Source organism: Melopsittacus undulatus, chromosome 12, assembly GCF_012275295.1.
Source record: "Melopsittacus undulatus isolate bMelUnd1 chromosome 12, bMelUnd1.mat.Z, whole genome shotgun sequence".
NCBI lineage: Eukaryota > Metazoa > Chordata > Aves > Psittaciformes > Psittaculidae > Melopsittacus > Melopsittacus undulatus.
The window spans coordinates 23,042,573-23,063,681 of NC_047538.1; the positions used below are offsets into that span (position 1 = coordinate 23,042,573).

Sequence of the window (21,109 nt, forward strand, 5' to 3'; positions counted from 1 at the left end):
TGAAGTTAAAATCTGTAAATGGCCAGTTCTATAGTAGCTGGAAGTTCTATTCCTGTAAAAGCAAAGCACTTCCAGCATCAGGTCTGGCTAATAACAGCCATGACACTAACTTCTAACATATAGGCACTGAACTCCAGACTTCTGCTGACCTGCTGTAATGTCTTGGGTATAAAATGGGATGAGAAAGTACCAGCTAAAAATTTCAGTGCAGTTTATGGAGTTATTCTGCATATAAAGGGAGTAGGTATTTTTCAAATACAAACTACATAAAAATAGTGTAATTGGAAATATCTATTTTATTTCATCTGCTGTCATTCACTCCCCTATGGCAGCACCAACTGGATCTGACCTTTTGAATCCATATTACCAAATGATGCAGATATATCCCATTTGTCCCTGTGAAGTTCTTTTTCTATTTACATCAGGCTATTAATGCATAACAACTGCAAATAAATTTGGATACTTTCCCCAGAGTGTATTTCCCCCAGCATCTCCCTGTCACGCTCATATCCATTATCTCCTCTAACTATTCCCTCTGGGCAAGATTCAAAATTCATCATATAACTTACATTTAATCCAACAGTGTTTGCATAAGGCGTATATACATTCTTGTGTATGCCAAATATGACAGATACCTGAAATTCCTTCTTTAAAACCCTTTTCAGGGGAAGTCTATTATGCTGTAGCTATGATGAATAATGGCTCCCTACCTTCTAATAAACTATGTATTTTATTTGTCTGAGTTAACCCATAAATTCTTTGGGGTAGGAGGAAAGGGCACGGCCATTATCCCTTTTGGGTTTTTCAAGAAGCAACATATATTTCCTGCACATATTAGCAACTGGAGGCAGCTGCACTCTTTGGGAGGCAGATTTCCCAATGCTTGCTATTACCAAACACTTTTCAGTTGCTCCTAGTTCTACCAGATTGTGTCTGTTTGCCCTGAAATGTGGGATCTCAGATGGCTGGCTCAGGCATTTCTGGGCATATGGTGAAGGGTAAATTTCTGGTGGCTTTGTGTTAAAATATTCTGTCAGAGCAGGAAAGCATAAGTTAGTTTTAAAATCCTGATACTTCAGTGTTAAGCACTACAGAAAGGTGCATTAGGAAATTAATAACTCTGTCTCAAGGCCAGTTAGTGCTGTGTACACACCAAACACTGGAGATAAAGAGAAGCATTAACCAGCACTTCCATGTACTGAATGAGGCATGGGTTCTCTGGGGGGAAAAAAGCGATCATGTAATTCAGAACCCTGCCATAATGTATAAGGAAGCAGGAGGCTTATCCTGCTCCATGAGCACCTCAGCTCCTGGCATTTTCTTATTTTTAAGTGCTTGAGTTTAACCTGAATAACTGTCACCTAACTTGCTTCTCTGTGTGTATAACAAATATTAGAGACTAGTGCAACAATGCAAAATGCAATTATTTCATTTGAGCAGCTGTATGAATTGCATCCGTTTCAGGTAGAATGGCTCCTTCCCTGAAAAATTAATTTTCTCAATCTCTCAGATTTTTTGATGGGGTTTCCAGCTGGACACGACAGGGCGTAAATTCTGCAGAATGTGAGCAGGGATGCAGAAACAAGAGCATCACCGTGGTGTCCTTCCCAGCCATGGGATCTGTGCTATCCCATCAGCAGGGACATTATGCTGCGTTTTTGTCAGCAATTTCCCTCTTACAGTCTCCCTGACTTCAGTGACCTCTGGATCAGGCCTGGGCATGTGTCATGGATGTAAGCATAGGGAAAGATTGTATTTTAACACTACATACAGTCTGGCTGCATGCTGCAGCTTTTGACTTTTACTGCATTTATGCTTCACTTTGTGTAATGCTTATCTTGTAAAGAAGAGGTTTAAGCTTGGCTAAGCAAAAAGACTTTTCAAGAGGGGGACTGGCTGGTTCAGGCTTGAGACGGCTGTCTGTTAAATGTTATATTAATGATAAGATCCTAAAAGAGCCAGTCGGGGGTGAGCAATCTTTTTCTTTCCTTCTTTACACTATCTTTGCTGAAGTTTCTTTTCCGCTTGTAGTGAGGGGGAACAGTTTTCTTTTGCTCTCTCTCTTTTTTTTATCACCAACTTCAACCACAGGGTCAGCTTTGATTTGGGTGAGTCAGAAACATATTTATCTCTGAAGTTCCCCTTCTGTGCCTGGGAATGAAGTGTTTCTCGTCATCTCAGAAGAAAGAGACATATTTTAAATAATAGCAGTGCCAAGAAAAGAAAGAAGAGGTAATGATGGGTGTTTGTTTTACCTGCTGTATAGTAGGCCCAGTTTATATGTTGCTGGTACATGTATGATTTTAAGAGACTTAGTTTCTCTGTGACACTGTTTATAGTTTGTTTATAGAAAGAGATCTGTGCTCCAGATTTTGCTCTAAACTCTGCTCAGCTCAGACAGTTGTTACAGCAGATAGACTTGACCTAGTACTCACCCTGTTTAAGATGTGTTTTATTTTTGCTGGCATTCCATAGTTGCAGGAAGCACTCAAGCCTTAATCTGGACCACTTGTCAGGTAGTGAAAGAAAAAAAACAATTTAGGGAGCAGTCCTTGTGAGAAACCATACATGGGTTTTAGGGAGAGCTCAGCAGGTCTGCAAATGCTGCAGGCAGCTTTAAAATCCCCAGTTTAAGATGGACCAATGAGGCTTTGCTGTTGATGCCCCAAGGGAAAAGCCAAATGCAGCGCTCATCACAATGTGAATGCCTATCAAGAATAAACTGAGATTTTGCATGGTTCGATCATCCTCTTCCTGCCTCCTTCTGCAGTTTTGGTGGAAACAAAATGCTTAGAAACCTGGAAACCCTGGAAACATGCTGGTTCTCAGACTCTTAACAGGTATCTCCATGGTCTTCAAGACTGAATTCTTTTGTCCCCGTAGCTTCTGTCCTTGGGCAAGAGGAGTACTTGCCATCAGTGCAGCTGCCTATCTGTTCAGAGGGCTGTGTGCATTGAGGAGCAAGCATATGCTATTCTTGGCTGTGGTTCTTTGTGAGTATTACACATCCTGAGAAGGGTCTTTGTAATGTTTTTGGCTTCTGCGGTCTTCCCTTGCTGTACCCATAGTAACTGGCCTGTACGTATGCCTGGTATCACCAATGCCAGGCTGTTATACAGGATCCCACATGGTGTACATTGTAGTCTGGTAAGAAACTCCTAAGATTTTGAATCTCAGAGCAAGCAGTATTTGCTTCATCTTCCTTTAGTATTTGAACTAGCACTTTTTTTTTCTTAGTATGGCTAAACTAGAAAGAATGAATTTCAAGTACACTTCAGAGATACTGCTGTGAGCTTTGATTTCCTTATTTTAACCAAATGCACAATTTGAAAGAAGAGGGTCTTGGAGCAGATGCAGAATGTGAGCAGTGGGTGGTGCTCAGCATCTCTGAGAGTTAGCCACAAGGATTTTACACTACATTCATGACACAGGCTTAGTAAGTAGCCTGCTACTTCTACAAATACAAAGAAGAAGATTGCATATGTAGTTTCAGATTACTTTGAATTACGCAACAAAACAATTCAGATGTACTTGTGGCAGATTTGGGGGTGGAATTCGCTTTTTCTATTATTTATCCAACTGCATTTAGATAGATCAGAGGATTAGAAAGTTCTTCTGGTAATTTTTGGAGGGAATCTTTTGATTTCTTTATTGCAGATCCCAGTTGGAGTGTTGCAATTGCTACTTTTCTGCAAGGTATATTCTCTCCAGTGCCATTATTGTCTTCCCTTTCACTGGACAATCCTTTTGGAAAATGAACTCATGGGAGGAAATGGGTTGCACAAAAAAAGGAGCAGTGGACAAGTAATTCTTATGCATGTGTCCACGGGGAAAAGCTACTGTATATGCAAACCTATTATTCTGTGCAAGCACTAATGATATGTGGGGGCTGCATTACTGGAATATCTAAAGTGTACAAACCCTCTATAAGTTTCTGAATAACCTGGGGTTGAATGCAGCTATGTGGTATATCCACATGAACTTGAATTAATTTGGTGAATGTTTTGGTACTAACAATATGTAATTATAACTTGTTCTTACTGTAATTAAAATGAACTGATTTGCTGAGGTGATCAATCATTTATGTCCACTTGGGAAAAAACACATTCCTCTAGAGTTATATCATACAAATTCATATTAAAATAGTGGTCATAGTGCATTTTGGCTTGTAACAGAAATGTTACTGCTTAAAACTTTTAGAACTGCACCAGTACAGACATTAATGCCTAAATAGAGAAGGACAGATACTCAGCAGATACAAACTGCTGTCATTTATTTCCACTGAACTGTTGCAATTTATGCCAATTGAGAGAATCACTGTAATGGCCACTTCTGTCTTCACGCTGAATGTTGCCTGAGTAAACAATTAGTTTTAGTAATTTAATGGAAACTCTGCATGTTTTCCCACATGCACTAACCTCAGTTTCAAGATAAGAAAAGCACACAGTGGAGATCAGCTCTGGCACAGATTATCCAGGCTAAAGTCAAAGGGTGACAGCAGTAGCTGCTACTTGCACAGTTTCTCCTTGGATGGGAAATTTGGATAAAGGGACAGGAAATTCCACAGTGCTGATAAAAAATAATTCAAGAGTATGATGCTAACAAGTATAGCTTCATCTTGCAATAGCACTGCTTTTCATTGTCTGTGCTCAGAGCATTTCCGCCACTGACTTGTCAGGTGTTGAAAAGGATGTTGATCTGATTGCCACTGCCTTGTGCTCCAGACTCTTGGAAACTTGGCAGTGATTTTGTATTTCTGAAAGCTTCATGGAAGCCAGCCACTTCTAGAGTGCTTCAGGGTAATTTTCTCTCAGGCTTGTTGCTCCATGACTTCTGCAGAAGATCTGTTTCACTACTTTCCTGGCGTGCTAGCTTTCAAGCTACATACCTGTGAACAGAGTATGGGAGGAAACAGGGTTCATGTAGAAGGGGAAGACCTAGCATGACCAAATAATAACCCATGTATGGTGCAATTTCCAGTGAAATTGATGGTAGGAAAACTGCTAAAGATTTTAAAATTAATTCTTTTACCCTTCTTTCGTGGACTTTTTTTCTATCCTCTAAGACAGGAGTTGGACTATTTAGCTGATGTCTCTTTTTTGTGCTTTCCTTTCATTTGACCATCCTGTGTTCAAATTTACTGACAGAAGCACATAGCCCTGAACACCGAGAATATGCACAGAAAATAAGACTTCTTCATAGATGTCTTTGGATAATGTTTAATGAATTAATGGGTTAAAGAAAAGAATGGAAGGAGTAGAAATAGCTTATATTTTAATATTTTTTTCAAGAAACCCTTAACAGATGTACACATCCAATTCTTATCAACCTGGGAAAAGAAATAGAAAGTTACTGAAGCAAACTACTCAGCCTAATACGAAGATTACTAGCCACCCTGGAAAAATTACATAAATGAAAAAACAGGCTTCGTTTTCCTTCCTCTAGCAATGCTCTCTCAAAGAGACCTGAGACCAAATCTAGTGTGATAAATCATTCCTGCTAATACTAACTATTGTGAAAAGTTAAATGTAGAATTGAATGGCAATCTTGTCAGACTATTTCTTCCTTAGTTGCAGCATACATACCATGATGCATTCCTCAACTGTTGTTAATTTAAAGTTTTGAGGCTGAAGAAAGGATATTCTGGAAATGTCATGCTGGTCCATGTGGGTTAACTTAGTCTGAGGCATCTGCATTTTCAGCTTGAGGATTCAAAGTGACTTGGTGACAGACTATTTTTTTTCTCTCTACTATTTCTCTTTAATCTGAAAATCAAGAGTGCCAAGAATTAATATTAGAATTATGTGCAGAAGATCATTAGCACTATTATGAAAAACAATTCATACCTTAAATGAGAACAAATAGAAGAGGTTTTAGATGTGCATAGATAGAAAAGAAAATGCTTTCTGTTTGGGAGATTGTACAGTGTATTTCACTAGGAATGGTAAGAGGAAATGTTAGTTTTGCTAAGAGGAAATCACGCAGATTTCAGATTTGACATGTGCCACGGGAAAATAACTGTATGCAGGCAGTTAAGATTTTAGATTATTTTGGCTTTTGCTTTTGTAAATAAAAACCTCGGGCCTATATCATTATCTATCCAAATATCTAGACTCATTGTCTTCAAGCTTTTAACATATGTTCTTAAGTACATTTTCAGGAATCAGTGTAAATACCTTGGTTTTGGTAACACGTTTCCTCTTAGTCCTTTCTCCATTTAGGAGCTACATAATTCTGACTAAACATCCCTGTACAGAAAGAATATCCCACTGCTCAAAACTTTTTTACTTTGCTCAGTTCTGTTTTCATTTAGAGCATAGTCAAAATTCCATACTTGATCAGACTAGTGGTATAGTTAGCCCAGTGTCCTGTCTTTAAGAAAAGCTAGTAACAGATGCTGCATAGGAAGAGAAAAGGAATGCTTCAGTTAGTAACCCAGGGGTAACCTGCCTGCAGGGAGAGATTTCTCCCCAAGCCACAACAGTCTGAGACAGAGTTATGCCCTGAAGTATAAAGTTTTATATCCCTTTTAAAAAACAGCTAGCATAATTTCACAAAACTTTTGTGAAGTATCTGTTTTTTCATAGAGTCCCATTAAGTTCTTGTCTCCACAGTTCGTACAGTTCAATAAACCAATTATGCTCATTATGAAAGAGATCTCCTTATTGCCACTTGTCTGTTAGATCCATTTCAATTTAATTAAATGGTCAAAAATATTTTTTTCCATCTTGAAAATAAACCCCTCTTTGTAACTTTTCAGAAAATAACTTCTGTACTACTTCTGTATATTTCATTTGGAGTAATTCTGGGGTTTTACACTGATGAGAGATTATTTAAGCAACCACCTCACTTATCTGCTGTAAAAACAGTATTTTAAAGTTGCACTTTTCTGTGAAAGAATCTAGTTCAACATGTAATTCTCTTCTGTCTTTGTAGGATCGTTTGCTCAGACATAATGAATTCTGCTGAATCTGATAACTTTATTTCTCATAAAGTAATCACAGTAAAATAATGAGCTACTGTATCATGATTTTTGCTTGCCTTTTTCATTTGAAAAAAGTCCTTGAGTTCTTTATTAGTCTTCTTGTTTTAAAGGACTTGTCTTCTGCCAGGTTGAAAGAAAAGAATTATTCAGATTCTTTACATTTGATTCACCATTGCTCTAAAATAATGAACAGTATCCTTTCTTATAATGACCCAAAACATCAAGGGTGGCTTCCTACTCACTATGAAAAGGCATAGGTCCAGCTTTTTCATTGGGATAAAAAACTAGTTAATAAAATCAGCACAGTAGTTCAGACATGTTAGCCTGTTAGAGCTCTGACAGGAAAGTCATAGATCTTAAGAAGAAGAAGAAGAAAGGGCAGGAGAAACAGAGATTCATGGGAGAAAGAAGGGGGGGGGGGGAAATGTGATTTTAGATGGTATCAAACAAAAGAAAAGAATGTTGCTGTCAGTCCTCTCCCACTAAATTTGTCTCTGCCCAGTTCAATGCTGGTTCCACTGCTCAGGTCAGCGGTGCATTAAAATGCAATAAAATGATAATATTTCTCGAAAACTGGAACCATCTTGGAACTACTTGAGGAATTCTTAAAGGGACTGATCCCAAACCCACAGAAGTAAATAGGACTTTCTGCATTGTTTTCAAGAGGCTTTCAATTACCCAACAGTCCTGCACTATTGAAACAAATGCTGAATTGGTTATTGGCAAGGTATTTGTGGGGAAGCCACTTCTACTGTTACTAATAGAATTGATCATTAATAGAAATGAAACACCACACTATTCCCTGACATGGTAACACCACCACTCTGTACAATAATTTATGTAATGAAAACCATCACAAACTTCAGATTTGTTAAATATTTGAAGAATTAAAATTCATCAGAAGTTTGAAACCTGTTGTATTAAAACTGTCGGAAAGGGCTTGTATTTACTTCCCAACCATCACATTTTAGAAGTCTGTGCACTTTTCCAAGTGCTATTTCATGTCCTGTTCCCAGTGATGACCTCTACAATCTGTGCTGGACTTAGGTATTATTTTTTACTGAAATGAGATCTCTTTAATCAGCTTTAAAAACATTGTGAACTGAAACTGCTCTTATTTAAAAGTTTAACTTTACTTTCATCAATTTATAATCAGAGTTCCTCTGGTATGTTTGATTCCTGACAAACAAGGATAAAAGTCTTGTGCCCCCATTGCTAATGAGATGATAAAACAGCAGGGATCAAGTTTTTAATTACTACAGGCTATGCACTGGAGAGGTACCAGTGATATTTTCTATTGCATGTCTAAGTTGTAACTTCAGGCTTATGACAGTCATGCTGTGTTCCTCTGCCTTTGATGATCACTCATCTTTGTCTCCTGAGAACATACAAAAATTTCTGAGCTTGGATCCTGGGGGGCTTGCAATTATTGCTGTAACCTGGCACAGGTTTCAGTGTAGTACCATTGCTGCTCAGTGAGGATCTGATATTTGAATGGAGGGTAGGACATACAAAACATCTATGAACTTTTCTTCTCAGACAATCTGGATTCTCAGTCTAGTTGCCCCTTTAAGAATTATGCTTTTAATTAAGCTGAAGAATCACTTAATATTGTTTCATTTTTTCCTATTAGAAGCACAGTTTATTTATTACTTTCTCATACATAAAGGATTAGGGCCACAGGCATAGAGCAATACTCATTTTTGGCACTAGGGGACTCAGGTCCTGGAAAATTGACAGTACAGTTTTTGGAAACGATCATGTTTATAAACTTGTTGAGCAAGTTTTTTTCTTTGAATGAAATTAATACTGGTATAAGAGATTAAAATGCATTTTCTGGTAATAAATAGCACCATTACTAGAAAGACAGAGCTGAAGCTGATGATTTTGCAGAACCATCCTTCCTCACCATGGTTTTACAGATCTCCACCTCACTGATCAGCCTGTGTATATTTGGGCATTACTCTGGTTATTCAAATGCTTCTTTTATCTTTTGCTCCGTTCCACTCTTACGTAAGAGTGACTATTTCCTCTGGCACCGGTGCAAGACAAACAAAAGAGCCACCAGTTCTGCTAACATAGACAAAGCCCAGATGAAACCAGAATGAGGATGTTTGTAGGTTACATAGAAAGTCACCTCTCACGGTTGCCTTAGGACAGAATCACTGCTTTAAATTGCCAGAAATGTGTGGAGAGGAAAAACAAAGAGGAAAAACATTGAAAGTATCTTCTCACTGACTTGCTGTACGTTTTTTTCTCTGAGTTTGAGAAATCTGAACATAAACAAACTAGATTCTTCAAATCAAGAAGAGGCTGTCCCCATACAGGCTGTGTACCCACCAACCAACATTTGCTCTGAACCCACTGCTACTTCTTTTCTGCCACAGCTGCACAGCTCTGCCACTATCCCACAGAAACCTACAGACATAATTTCCTTTAAACTCTTTTATGCTGAGAGAGCACTCTGTGAGAAAATTATTTCCTCTGTATTTTGTGTTGCCCTTTCTGTTTAATCTCTGCTTGATATGAGAGAGGTATCTCTCAGCCTTCTTTCCTAACAAAACAAAGCTGCTATTCCTTTCCTCAGTTGCTTCACTTTATACTTCCTCTGTGCAGCTAAATCTTAACCAAGCAGGGAGGTTTCCATTTGGGGAAGGAGTTAAGACCACAGAAATAATGACATCTCCAGCATGAAGTGGAGTCAGCATGGAGAAAAGATGAGTCTGGGAGAACGTAAAATACAAATGAGGAAGTACTTGTCTAAACTTGGAGATTTTACAATAATATCATTTGTGTATGGGCAAAATACCACAGGATGTGCCTGCATTCAGAAATGCTACAAAATACTATATTAGAGCAAACTTTAACTAATATATTAATTTCAGCAAGAATTGTGGGTTGTGATCTGACTTGGATTCTCCAGAGACTCCATGTCAGATAAATGCTACAGAAATCAACAGATCAGATGAGCCACTTCTCTCTAGCTTGAGTATAAAAACCCCACTGCTTTGGTAGCCCCATCCAAAGTGGCTGTAAATAATCATTCTTAAGAAAAAAAGGGTGATAACATTAACTTCAAAAAGTACTTCACAAATTTGAAAACATCTATTACATAACCAACCATGATTAATGCACTTGGCTATAGAATTCAATTATATTTTAAAAGCAAATCATGAAGGAGATTTCATACTTGTTTTCTCTTAAAACTGATATGACAGATCAAAAGTGTTATTGCTACAAATACTGAACTGACTAGAAACCAAATACAATGTAAATGCACTGATTTATTTTACAAATGTAGGCCATCCAAGTGGTACACTATTGTTCTGTAGAGGCAATCAGTGGCGTTTAAGAGCTATACAGTTTGTATCAACTCAAACCAATGCATAAACAGAATCAAGAGACATTTAATATGCTACATAATGGAACTTGAAATGAAGTTGACCATAAAATGTGTATAATCTGCAGAAATCACTACATTTTAATGATCAGTTTCCTAGAAAGAAAATGTAAAGTGTTTAGAAGATTTAGCAAAATGTGTGCATAGATTGAATAAATCATCATGGGCATCAATTATATCTTGAAAATTGTGTACTGTTTGTATAACATCAAGGACTAATCTTAATCACAGCTACAGTGTAACTAACATTTTCTTAATGAGTGTTGTTCTATTATAAGATTAACTTGTGCTGAAGCTGAAAGAAGCTAAAAGAACTCCAAAGAAATCTGAGAAGTACACAGGGCAGCAGATTGTTCGGAAATACATTGGATTTTTGGCCCAAATGCTGTTCTACTTTCTCATTCCATGAGATATCTCATGGGAGTACAGCAAACAAGAGCTTGCTTTTTTTTCCAGAATTGTAAAATGTAAATATTGCAGTGGGCTACAAGAGCAAAACTGAAGAAAAAATTGTATAAAATAAGCACATTACATTATTATAATCCTTAATATAGAGGTACATCAGTTACAACTCTTAAGTTTCTGTGTTTAGTTGCAAATCAAGCTTGACTGACATATTGTATCTATATTGAATGTGTACCACTGTAATAGCTCTGACACAGCAGCATCATTTTATCAGCTAAGCAAGCTATTAAGTGAAGGCCAGAGAACTTGAAAGACTCCTGAATCAAAACACAAGCAAAAAACTCCAGTGAATTCATGTTTATCATCAGCATTACAAAACACTTTAGGATTTTATTATTAGAGAATACTATTATTTAGTTTACTACAGAGCAGGGTAGAAAAACAGTAGTTTGAGAGGTGACAATTCATTTTGTGGCCACTCTAGCTCTTGTCCCCCTCCTTGCCCGGCTTACCCAAAGGGGAAATCATGGTCAACTGCTTGCTATTTGTGTTCAGGATCTTGTTAACTCGGTCCATTCTCAGGCTGCTGGTCATGAATGAGATCTAACATGGGATATAAAGAAGATTGCCTTTATATCTACAAACAGTTTATGGGAAGCAGCTGGTTTAGTGTGAAAACATAAAGTGTTAGTACAGAGATCATTCAGCCCTGAAAACAGGCTCTTCAATGCAGGAGCAGAATTTTCTGTTATACTAAAACTATACCACTATGAAGTTAAAGGAAGAATTCCAAATGAAAATATTCCTGTTTACAGAAAAGCGAACATAACTCTTGAGGCTACTGCCATACCTCAAGCCTATGATTTCTATATGCTGAGAACAGAAACATTTGCATTTGGAGTCTCATTTTTCTTCAGCAAATTTCTTTTCTCTGACTTTCTCACTAAAAGAGCTGTAGTGTGTATCGAGAGCATTATGGTACTTATACAAAAGGAAAACTAGATAATAGGTGGGGTTTTTTTATGTCAAAAGATTGTATTGCTTTTCTCCTACTGCTGGGTGGTCATAATATTTAAGTCATAAATGGGCAAATGTCAAAGCAGGTCTCCTGCTGTGCCTGACTCCCTCTAATAATTAGGTGCTGGTTTATTGTTCTGTGGCTTAGTTGTGAGTACAGCTGTCAGCTGACATAACTGGTAATGGAAGGACCACATTCCTCATAGCTAGACAACTCCCTTCAAAATTCACAGCATATTTACAGCCATGAGATTTGCAGTATCAGGTTCCAGACTATAGCTGTGCACTGCAAAATAATACCTGAACTGATGTGAATGCACTGTTATGTGCATTTAACATAAAAAAAATATTCATACAAAATAAGAAGATAATGTTGGGAGCCCATCCATGTGTAGACAGAAGGCTCCCATCTGTATTTGCCTAAGGAAAAGTGCAATAGCCATTTATGCCTTGCCTGTCTTGCTGCTGTTTGAAAGGTGTTTTACCATCCTGCTTCAGATTCTCTCTATAGGCTCCTGTGGTACTTCAAAGGTCAAAAAACTTCTGCTGGGCCTGATAAACTAATAAGGGAGAACCTTCCTGTCCTGACATATCTTTTCTTTGAAGGCTTCAGGTGGCAACAGAAAAGCTTGCTGTGCTAAAGTTATTTCCTGGGTGAAAGGAAATAAGCTATCTTGGGAAAGAGGGCTTACGGAATGATTGGTGCCCCATTGCATGGGCCACACGAGGAGCTGACCTGCTTGAGGTGACTCTTTGCAAGGTGTACTTCAAGGACACAGGTCTGTGTTTCCCCCTGCACAATCAGTCATGGGGTGGCCCACAGTGATGATGATTCTAGACACCTCTTGTCACCTAAAGCAATTCGGATGGCAACAAGAAGAAAGTATAGAAGTAGGAGGTGCTGTTCTCTGAGACACAAGATATCCTCTGCACTTGAAAGCTAGGTGTGAAATATTGTAAGGGTGGTTCTCAGAAAGAGCCACTTCAAGAGGCATTCTTGAAAAGGAAGTTACAACTTCTTGCTACTCCAGCCAAAAGGTACACAGGTTTAATGCTGCAGGATTATTTGCTCTTTGTGTACTTAATAAAACATGTCAGTAATGTGCTGTATAAAAGCTTTCCCGTGGCAGCTGTCAGACTTGTTACAAGTTGTAGTTGAGCAACCAGTCAGAACATGCGGTTTTCTTGGGGAGAGGATGGTTATGAAGATTGTTGTGTTTATTCCAGAAAATTAAATTAGCTCCTTGCTATTCTATATTCTAGCAATAAGTTCCTACCGAAAAGGCACCCTCCTTCAGCAGGGACTTAGGAAAACAAACAAAAAAATAGCTCATTCAAAGCTAGTAGTGTACAGGAAGGACATTTAGAAAGAACTGAATCCTTAACATCTCAGTGCCCAGCTTTATTCAAGGCAACAGTCTCTGTGGCACCTTTTTTCCTGGGCAGAATCCATATGGTCCCCTGTTGCCAGAAGACAGGTAAGAGACCAGACTTTGGACAGAGAATTTATTTGCCACAGCATGCTCCTGGATACTGAAACGATAAGAAAAAGTTTACTGAGAGGAAAACTAACCAATAGTGTATAAGTAAACATTAGGGGTTTACTGGCAGTCCCATACTGACCCTGATGAAGATGTTCATTTACTTTAGCTGTTATTTGAATACGAAAAAGCTAGAGTGAAAATAACAGCAAACAACATAAGACATTTTCCTGCTTTCTAAACAGTGGCTAATCCCCCACCCGACTTCTTGCTAGATAAGAAAGTTCTGGTGGTGGCTATTTGTGAGAGGCTTCATGCAGTGAGAGGTTTTTTTAATTATTTTTGCCCAGGAGACAAATGTGTAACCGTATGGTTTCTCCCCCTGCTATGTTAAAAATGCATTTGTATTTTTTCAAGCACACCCCGATTAAAGAGGGCACATCTGTTTTAAGTCCTTCTTTATGAAAATTACTGAGCTTCCTCTGAAAGCTTATCTTTTAATTTCAAAATTCTTTGTAGCAATAACTTAGATAATAACCAACCATATTTCTGTCTTCTTTAGGAAAAAAGGGAGAGAGAGAAAGAAAGCACCATTTTGAGCTTTGAACTCCCCCTTCCTCCCCTCCTTGGGTCTCCTTTGAAAAGGCCCCCCTCATTTGCGTTTAAAATGGATGTTTCATACTGGTTGATTAGTGTTAGTATGGGATACCAGCCGCTCGGAGCCCAAGGCTCAGCTTGAGATCTGCGGATTATTCATCAACTTCCCCGGCAGGGGGGACCGTTCCTCACTCTCGCCGCACAGCAGCAAAGTGTTCAGCTTTGCTTTGCAAGGCTCTTTTTTCCCCCTCTTTTCACAAAGTTTTTCTTTTTTCCCCTCCCTCTTCTTCCTCATGAAGGGGTTACTTGAGTGTACATAACACTAGATCACTTTTCATACCGAACCTCCCCCTCCCTGACCAGCTTGCTCACTCTGAATAGCACAGAATGGGATCGGGAGGTATTTACCATATGTCTGTCTGCTTACAACCATTGTTTAAGGCAAAGATCATTTAAATACGTAAATTGAGGCTTGGAGAGGCACTCGGTTTTATAACTCTATTATGGCCATATTATAGTATCTTTTTTGTTCTTTTTCCTTAGGCCTGCTTGATATTTTAGCATATATTAAGTTACAAAAGATGCAGAGGACATATGTTAGCATGTGTTTGCATTAACAGTATTTCAATAACATTCATCATCATCACTGTTAGCACTTTGAATCCAGATCTGAACAGACTTTATTTATATTTTGTTATTTAACATTAACTACCTGTGTATGTTTGTAATATTTGATTGCTATTGTTGCTATTATTACTCATACCTATTAGATGATGCTTCAGAATCCTTGAAAGGGAGTTCTCCTTGTGCATAACAAAGATAAATAGCAGACAATTTTGTGCTCCTCAAATCCAGCCCACTTTTTTGTCATCTGATCTTACAAAAGATGAGTTCCCTACAAACCTGGGTCCCACAGTCCCAAAAGCCATTATGGATACAGGAATACAATTGCAACATGAAGAGTTTTTCCAGATATTAGTGAGCATATATATTTTTCTTTGCTGCTTTGTCTGCAGCTGCCTGAAGGCATTCCTTGAACATACTGACTACACACAAAATTATGTCTACAAAAAGGCAGACTTACTTTCTTTCAACTTTAGCCATCTAAAACAGGCATGAACCTTGATGATTAGTTTAGATGAATGTATCACTAATGGAAAGATACAGCACCTGCAGAATGTGACCATTCTATCAATACTTAAAATGGAGAAGAATATCCTCTAGATATACTATCCCCACTGAAAGAGTCCAGATAACTCATTTGGATCAAACTTCTAATTTGTAGATAGCAGAGATTGGATGAGATGATTCACTCTTATTAAGTATGATTTGATGCAATGATCAGAATCATTAATTCTTCTTAAAATTAACAGCTACAATGAACTAAATTTCCTCTTTTGTTTCCTATTTTCATCCCTGAAAATTCTGAAAAAAATATTTTTCTTCTTTGGTACTTTCAGTGAAAAATATTTCTCTTTTGGGACATCTTTAATCTGCTTACAAGGAGGTTACTAGGAGTAACAGAGCACAACACTGTGCAGACTTTGATAAGAACTTCACACCTACATGGGCAGCCACAGTTTCCCATTCCTAATGAATATAAACTAATGATACGTTTTCTGAACCTATACCTCCTTGCTGAGCTTTCTCACCATGAAACCATGGCATGTAGAAGTCAGATGTGTATTTTAAAATACAAATGGCCACAAACACTGCAGTTGTGCCAAGCTCAAGGCTATGGATGTGTATCTGGCATGTTCCTTCAGGAATTGTCACTGTACTCCTACTAGGTCCTGTGTTCCAGGAGGGCTCAGGCAGGAGCTGTACCCAGCTGCTCAACCTCCTCTGTTCAGAAAACAAAACTGTGAGGATCTATAAACTAAGTGGTCAAAGAATGATTTTAGGCCTATCCAGGGTTAGACATATGCTGAAGAAATTATGCAGACTTAAGTTAAGGATTTATGTGCCTGTTTCTCTCTGAAACTTGTTTGGGGCACAGGAATGTTTCTTTTCACAGCCCATAATGCCTCCTTACTCTTCTCAGTTTGGTGTCTGCTGAAGCATGTCCACAGCGGTATCTGAGTGCCGTTCAGGTTTGCTTCATGTGAATTCTGCCTCTTTCTTCTTTTTCCCAGGAGGAATCCATGTAGTAACTATAAAAATTTAAATGCATACATAGATATATGTGCATATATATTCCCTCCTGGCTCTTCGGCTGTGGGAGCAGACGCCAAACGTTCATGCTCTACTCACTCTGCTGGGCAGCCGAGAGCGGACACTGCAGATTTTGGATGCAAATGACTGACAGGCACCTCAGCCAATCGAAATAGAAGGGGGGGCGGTGTCGAAGCGGACGAGACTAGGAGTGATTTACAGGCGCCTCAGCCAATCGCGGGATTCCTGCAAAGCTTCAGTTTTACAGTTGTTTCTCTACTTGCAGTACGCAGTTTTGGCCACAGGAGGGCAGCAGCTCCCGTTGCTCTGAGCCACCCCTTTGCTTCCCCTCCCGCATCTCCGGCACCTGCAGTACCGAGCTTTGGACACAGGATGGCAGCAGCGAGCAGTGCCCCGAGCTACGCCGTGCCCCCCCCACCTCCAGCTCCTGCAGTACCGACGCTTAGACACGAGGTGGCAGCACACGCTGCAGAAGCTACGGCCTGAGGGCAACGGCCGTTCCCCTCCCCGTTGACAGCCTCCGGGGACCCCAGCTGCTGAGTGGGGACAGTTTGCAATATTGGGGCTGGGGCAAAGTTGCTCAGGGAACTTTTATTCGAGATTCTTTCAGGCTTTTATTGCTTTGGGGGGATTTATAATCACATTCTTCTCTTTTGCTTTTTATTTTCTTTACGCGTTTTATTTATTTCCTTTTTCATTCATGTTTTTCCAGCTGTCCTTGTCTTTTATTCTCTTTCAGTAACTTTTTTTAGGCGTCCCATACCTAAAATGAGATAAGAAATGGGCAAACATGGGTTAGAAAATTAAAAAAATGGTTCAAAACGCCTTACAAATGGTCCAAAGTGGAACACAAGTGGCCCAAAATGGATTAAAACAAGCAAGAAATGGGTAAAAATGGGTTAGAAGTGGGCAAAAATGGCTTACAATGCGGGAGATGTGGATAAATATGGGACAGAAACAGCCACAGACTGGTCAGAAATAGCCCCAAAAAAAGCTTTAAAGGGGTTAGAAATGGGAAAGATGGGTTAGAAATTGCCAAAAACGGCTTAAAACTGGTAAGAAATGGGCAAAACTGGGATAGAAATGGCCATGAATTGTTCAGAAATAGACTAAAATGGCTTAAAATAGGGTAGAAATGGGGAAAAATGGCTTAAACCAGGTTCAGAAATGGGCAAAAATGTGTTTGAAGTGGCAAAAAAATTGGTTAGAAGAAAAAATAGTTTAGAAATGGACAAAATGGCTTAAACCAGGTTAGAATTGGACATATACGAGTTGCAAATGGCTAAAAATGGGTTTAAATCTAGTTAGAAGTGGCCAAAATTGTGTTAGAAATGGTCAAAAATGGCTTAAAGCTGCTGACAAATGGGAAAAAATGGGTTAGAAAAATAAAAAAGTCGCTTAAACAGAGTGAGAAAAGGGCCAAAAAAAAGATGGAAATTTAAAAGAATGGCTTTAAAAGGGTTAGGAGTGACCAAACATGGGTTAGAAATGGCAGAAAGAATTTAGAAATTGCAAATAAAACAGTTTAGAAGTGGGCATAAATGAGTTAGAAACAGCCATGTTACGGCATCTTCTTGGAATCAGTGGGTAAGTACACACCTCTGTCCCTGCAAGTGCTGCCCGGGGCTGCCAGGAAAGCCGATCTGTGCAATAGGCTGTGTGTGTTCTGGTCTGTGAGCCCCCCATCAGCTACAGTACAGGTGAAGTCTTGTCACTGGAAAATGTTGAGCAGATAATACCCTTTAGTGAGCTAGAAAGCGGCACTAACGCTGCCCGCCTGGCAGGCTAGGAAAGGCAGATACATTTGGGGTTATGCACACAAAAGCTCTACGTCCTGCCGTGGTTCCAGTGTCATTGCTCTTAGAGGTAAATGGAAAAGCAGCCTCAGGCCTCCTGCTGGGCTCAGGGATCCATCAGCTGCACCAGAGCAGCTTTGCCTGCAGGATGTGATACTTGCTATGCTGGTAAGTGACCAGTTCAAATAGGTTGAAATCAAAGTGCATTTGCCCAGAGCTGGGTGTTACTCGCATTGGTACTGGTACTTGTGGTAGCAAACATCTAATGTGACCCACCTGCTGAACAGAGCTCAGTACTGCAAATAATAAGCCAGTTTCCCCTCCCTGGCTGCATTAAAACAGGCTCCTCCAGATGAATTTAACCTCATGTCAGCGAAGCACTTTAGCTCAAGGTGCCAAAGACGAGCTTCAGCAAGGGCACAATGCCACCAGACACACCAAAGTGCGTGAGGACGAGAAGCCCTTCCCTAAGAAAGAAGGGTAACTGTGGCCTTGGGCTTCTAAAGAGACCCTCAGCAGCTGTAGGGAAACGCCTGCATTCCCTGGGGTTCTAATCATAGGAGCACAGAAAGGTTTTGGTCGGAAGGAACCTTTAAAGGTCATCTGGTCCAACCTCCCCTGCCATGAGCAGGGACATCTTCAACTCCATCAGGGTGCTCAGAACCACATCCAGCCTGGCCTTGAATGTCCCCAGGGATGGGGCATCCACCACCTCTCTGGCCAACCCCTGCCAGTGCTTTACCACCCTCATTACAGAAAAATACTGGGGCTGACCTGCAGTTCCTGGTTCTCCCTCCCTCCCTCCAGGCCTTGCCTTCTCCTCAGCAGTGCAGCTCCTAATTCAACAAAGACAACACCAAGAGCTGCAAACTCTGCTGGCAGTACCCAAATGTCAAGAGGAAACCAGGGACTTGCATTGTCACAACATCCAACAGGATGATTAGAAAAACACTGGTAATTCCCCATAGCCATAGAGCTGCTGCAAAACAGCCTGCAAGCAAAGCAATTGCTGTTTAAGCAAAAAGCAGCGCAATGGTCTCCGAGCAGGAAAGCAAACCAAGCTGAGATTTCCTGGGACAATGTTTTCAATTACGTGAATGTAATTGACTGGAAGGGAAAAAACTTCTTGAATTAAGCACGTAAACAAGGTGAACAAAATAATTTCTTCCTTGTTCAAGCAGAGGATGTGGTTTTGCTCTCATTTACTGGTCCCAGGTAGGAGAATCTAGATCTTTCCGGCTGTTAAAGTGTCACTCTGCATTTATGCCAATGTAAGAGGAAACAAAGTCCTGCATCCACATCTTGAGCCCCAGCTCAAGAGGGACGTGGAGCTGCTCAAGCGAGCCAGAGGAAACCATGGAGCTGCTGCGAGGGCTGGAGCAGCTCTGCTCTGGAGCCAGGCTGAGAGAGCTGGGCTGGGGCAGCCTGGACAAGAGAAGGCTCCTGAAGGGGAGACCTGAGAGCAGCTCCAGTGCCTAAAGGGGCTGCAGGAAACCTGGAGAGGGGCTTGGGACAAGGGCCTGTAGGGACAGGCCAAGAGGGAAAGGCTTGAACCTGCCCAAGAGAGGGGAGACTGAGCTGAGCTCTGAGGCAGAAGCTGTTCCCGGTGAGGGTGCTGAGGCGCTGGCACAGGGTGCACAGAGAAGCTGTGGCTGCCCCATCCCTGGCAGTGTTCAAGGCCAGGCTGGACACAGGGGCTTGGAGCAACCTGCTCTAGTGTGAGGTGTCCCTGCCTGCCTGTGGCAGGGGTTGGAGCTGGATGAGCTTTAAGGTCCCTTCCAACATGAACCATTCCATGATTCTGTAAAATGTAGAAATGGGGAGGATAACTACAGGCAAATTACAGACCAATCGATGAAAGCAGAGAGTAAATGGATTTCCTCTCTCGGCAAGGTCAGAGGAGCATGCGCTACGATTACCAGACATACCTCCGCTTTCCTCTCCTGCTTCCCAGTCGCAGAAACCTCTCTTTCCTTTTTGGTCTTTCCTGCTAAAACGGCGCAACTCTCTCCAAAGGTTCTGCTATTAACTTGAATTTTGTGCTTCTGTCCTCAGTGACATGACTCCAGCTTTGACTGTGGTCTTTGATCACTGTATCGCAGCTTCAGGAGGGAGAGCTGTGTGGGATGGAGAATAGATGCTAAGGCCACTGTTTCCACCATGTACTTATTTGTACATAACATGCAATTAAACACAGGAAACTGAGCACCCACACAGCAGTACACAAATCCACTTCTGCTGCTGCGACATAGATGGCCACTAAAAACAAGAAAAAAACCCATGTACTACCATGCCAAACCTAATACATCGGTGCTGCTCACACCAAACCATACACTGGGAGCTTCCTGCCAGCCTGTACCACTTCAGAGCTTGCAGTGGTGATATTATGATATTAACTTGAATTTTTGCACTGACTGCTAGGAAGGCAATAAAAAGAAGCATTTTTAGCAAGTGATAATAAAGCTATTTCATAGTATCATATCAATAAATAAAGATACATTCATCACCATCGTACATCACAGTCCTCTATGATAGGCAGGAAAGTGCCAAATCCCCAGCTGCCCATGCCTCCCTGGGCACGGGCCCTCACTGCAGGGGCACCTCTCCAGCTCACAAGGCAGTTCTGCTTTCGGAGGCAGCCTCCCGGAAGGATGCAGCCATTCCATCCTGTTTCAGGGCAGCACCTCTCCAGGTGCTATCATTGCAACCGGCCACAAACTTCCCCTTTCTTGGGGGAAGAGAGGGAAACCGATGTGTTTGACTCCTGGAAAAGCTTTGGGGTGTGATGAGAAACATCCTGCACACAGAACAAAACAATCGAGCACCTTGGGGACGGCCTGGCAAACTGTTTCTGCAGCTCTCCATGGGTCACAGCACCCCCAGTGTCTCTCCGCCCCACCCCCGGGTTTGTCCGTACCCCAAAGACCACGGTGGTGGCGCCGTGCAGGAGGTGGATGCCGAGTCCGTGCAGCAGCGGCGGCAGCAGCTGTTGCCGTGGAGTCCGTGACCCGGAGCGGCAGCGGGGAACACGAGTGCCTCCGGCAGGAGGGATGGGAAGGGGGACACGGTCGCCGCTGCAGGCCGAGACAGCAGCGCCGCCCCGCCGCGACTGCCCCCCTCCGGCTGCCGGCCTGCCCCAGACACCCTCGGTGCCCCGGTTCTACCCTGGGCCGAACTGACCTGTGCCGAGCCGTTCCGTACCGCATTAGCGTCTGGGATGTCGCGCATGCGCAGTACCGTTTCGGGTCTCGAG

The 21,109-nt window shown here is 41.0% G+C and overlaps 2 long non-coding RNA genes across 3 annotated transcripts in view; one reads left to right on the top strand and one right to left on the bottom strand.

Moving 5' to 3' along the window:
* The window catches only part of LOC115945843 (uncharacterized), a 97,459-nt gene extending 80,337 nt beyond the window's left edge, over positions 1-17,122 (top strand). Inside the window, exon 3 of the long non-coding RNA XR_004550177.1 lies at positions 16,326-17,122. This is a non-coding gene — a long non-coding RNA (uncharacterized lncRNA). The remainder of the gene's footprint in view (positions 1-16,325) is intronic.
* Positions 16,632-21,109, bottom strand: LOC117436850 (uncharacterized). Of its 2 annotated transcripts, none has more exons than XR_004550176.1 (4): positions 21,037-21,109; positions 19,785-19,973; positions 17,660-17,774; positions 16,632-16,823 (listed from the first exon to the last, which is right to left on the bottom strand). It is a non-coding gene; the product is annotated as an uncharacterized lncRNA (long non-coding RNA). The 2 variants fall into 2 exon arrangements; XR_004550175.1 differs by lacking the exon at positions 21,037-21,109 and adding an exon at positions 20,774-21,029.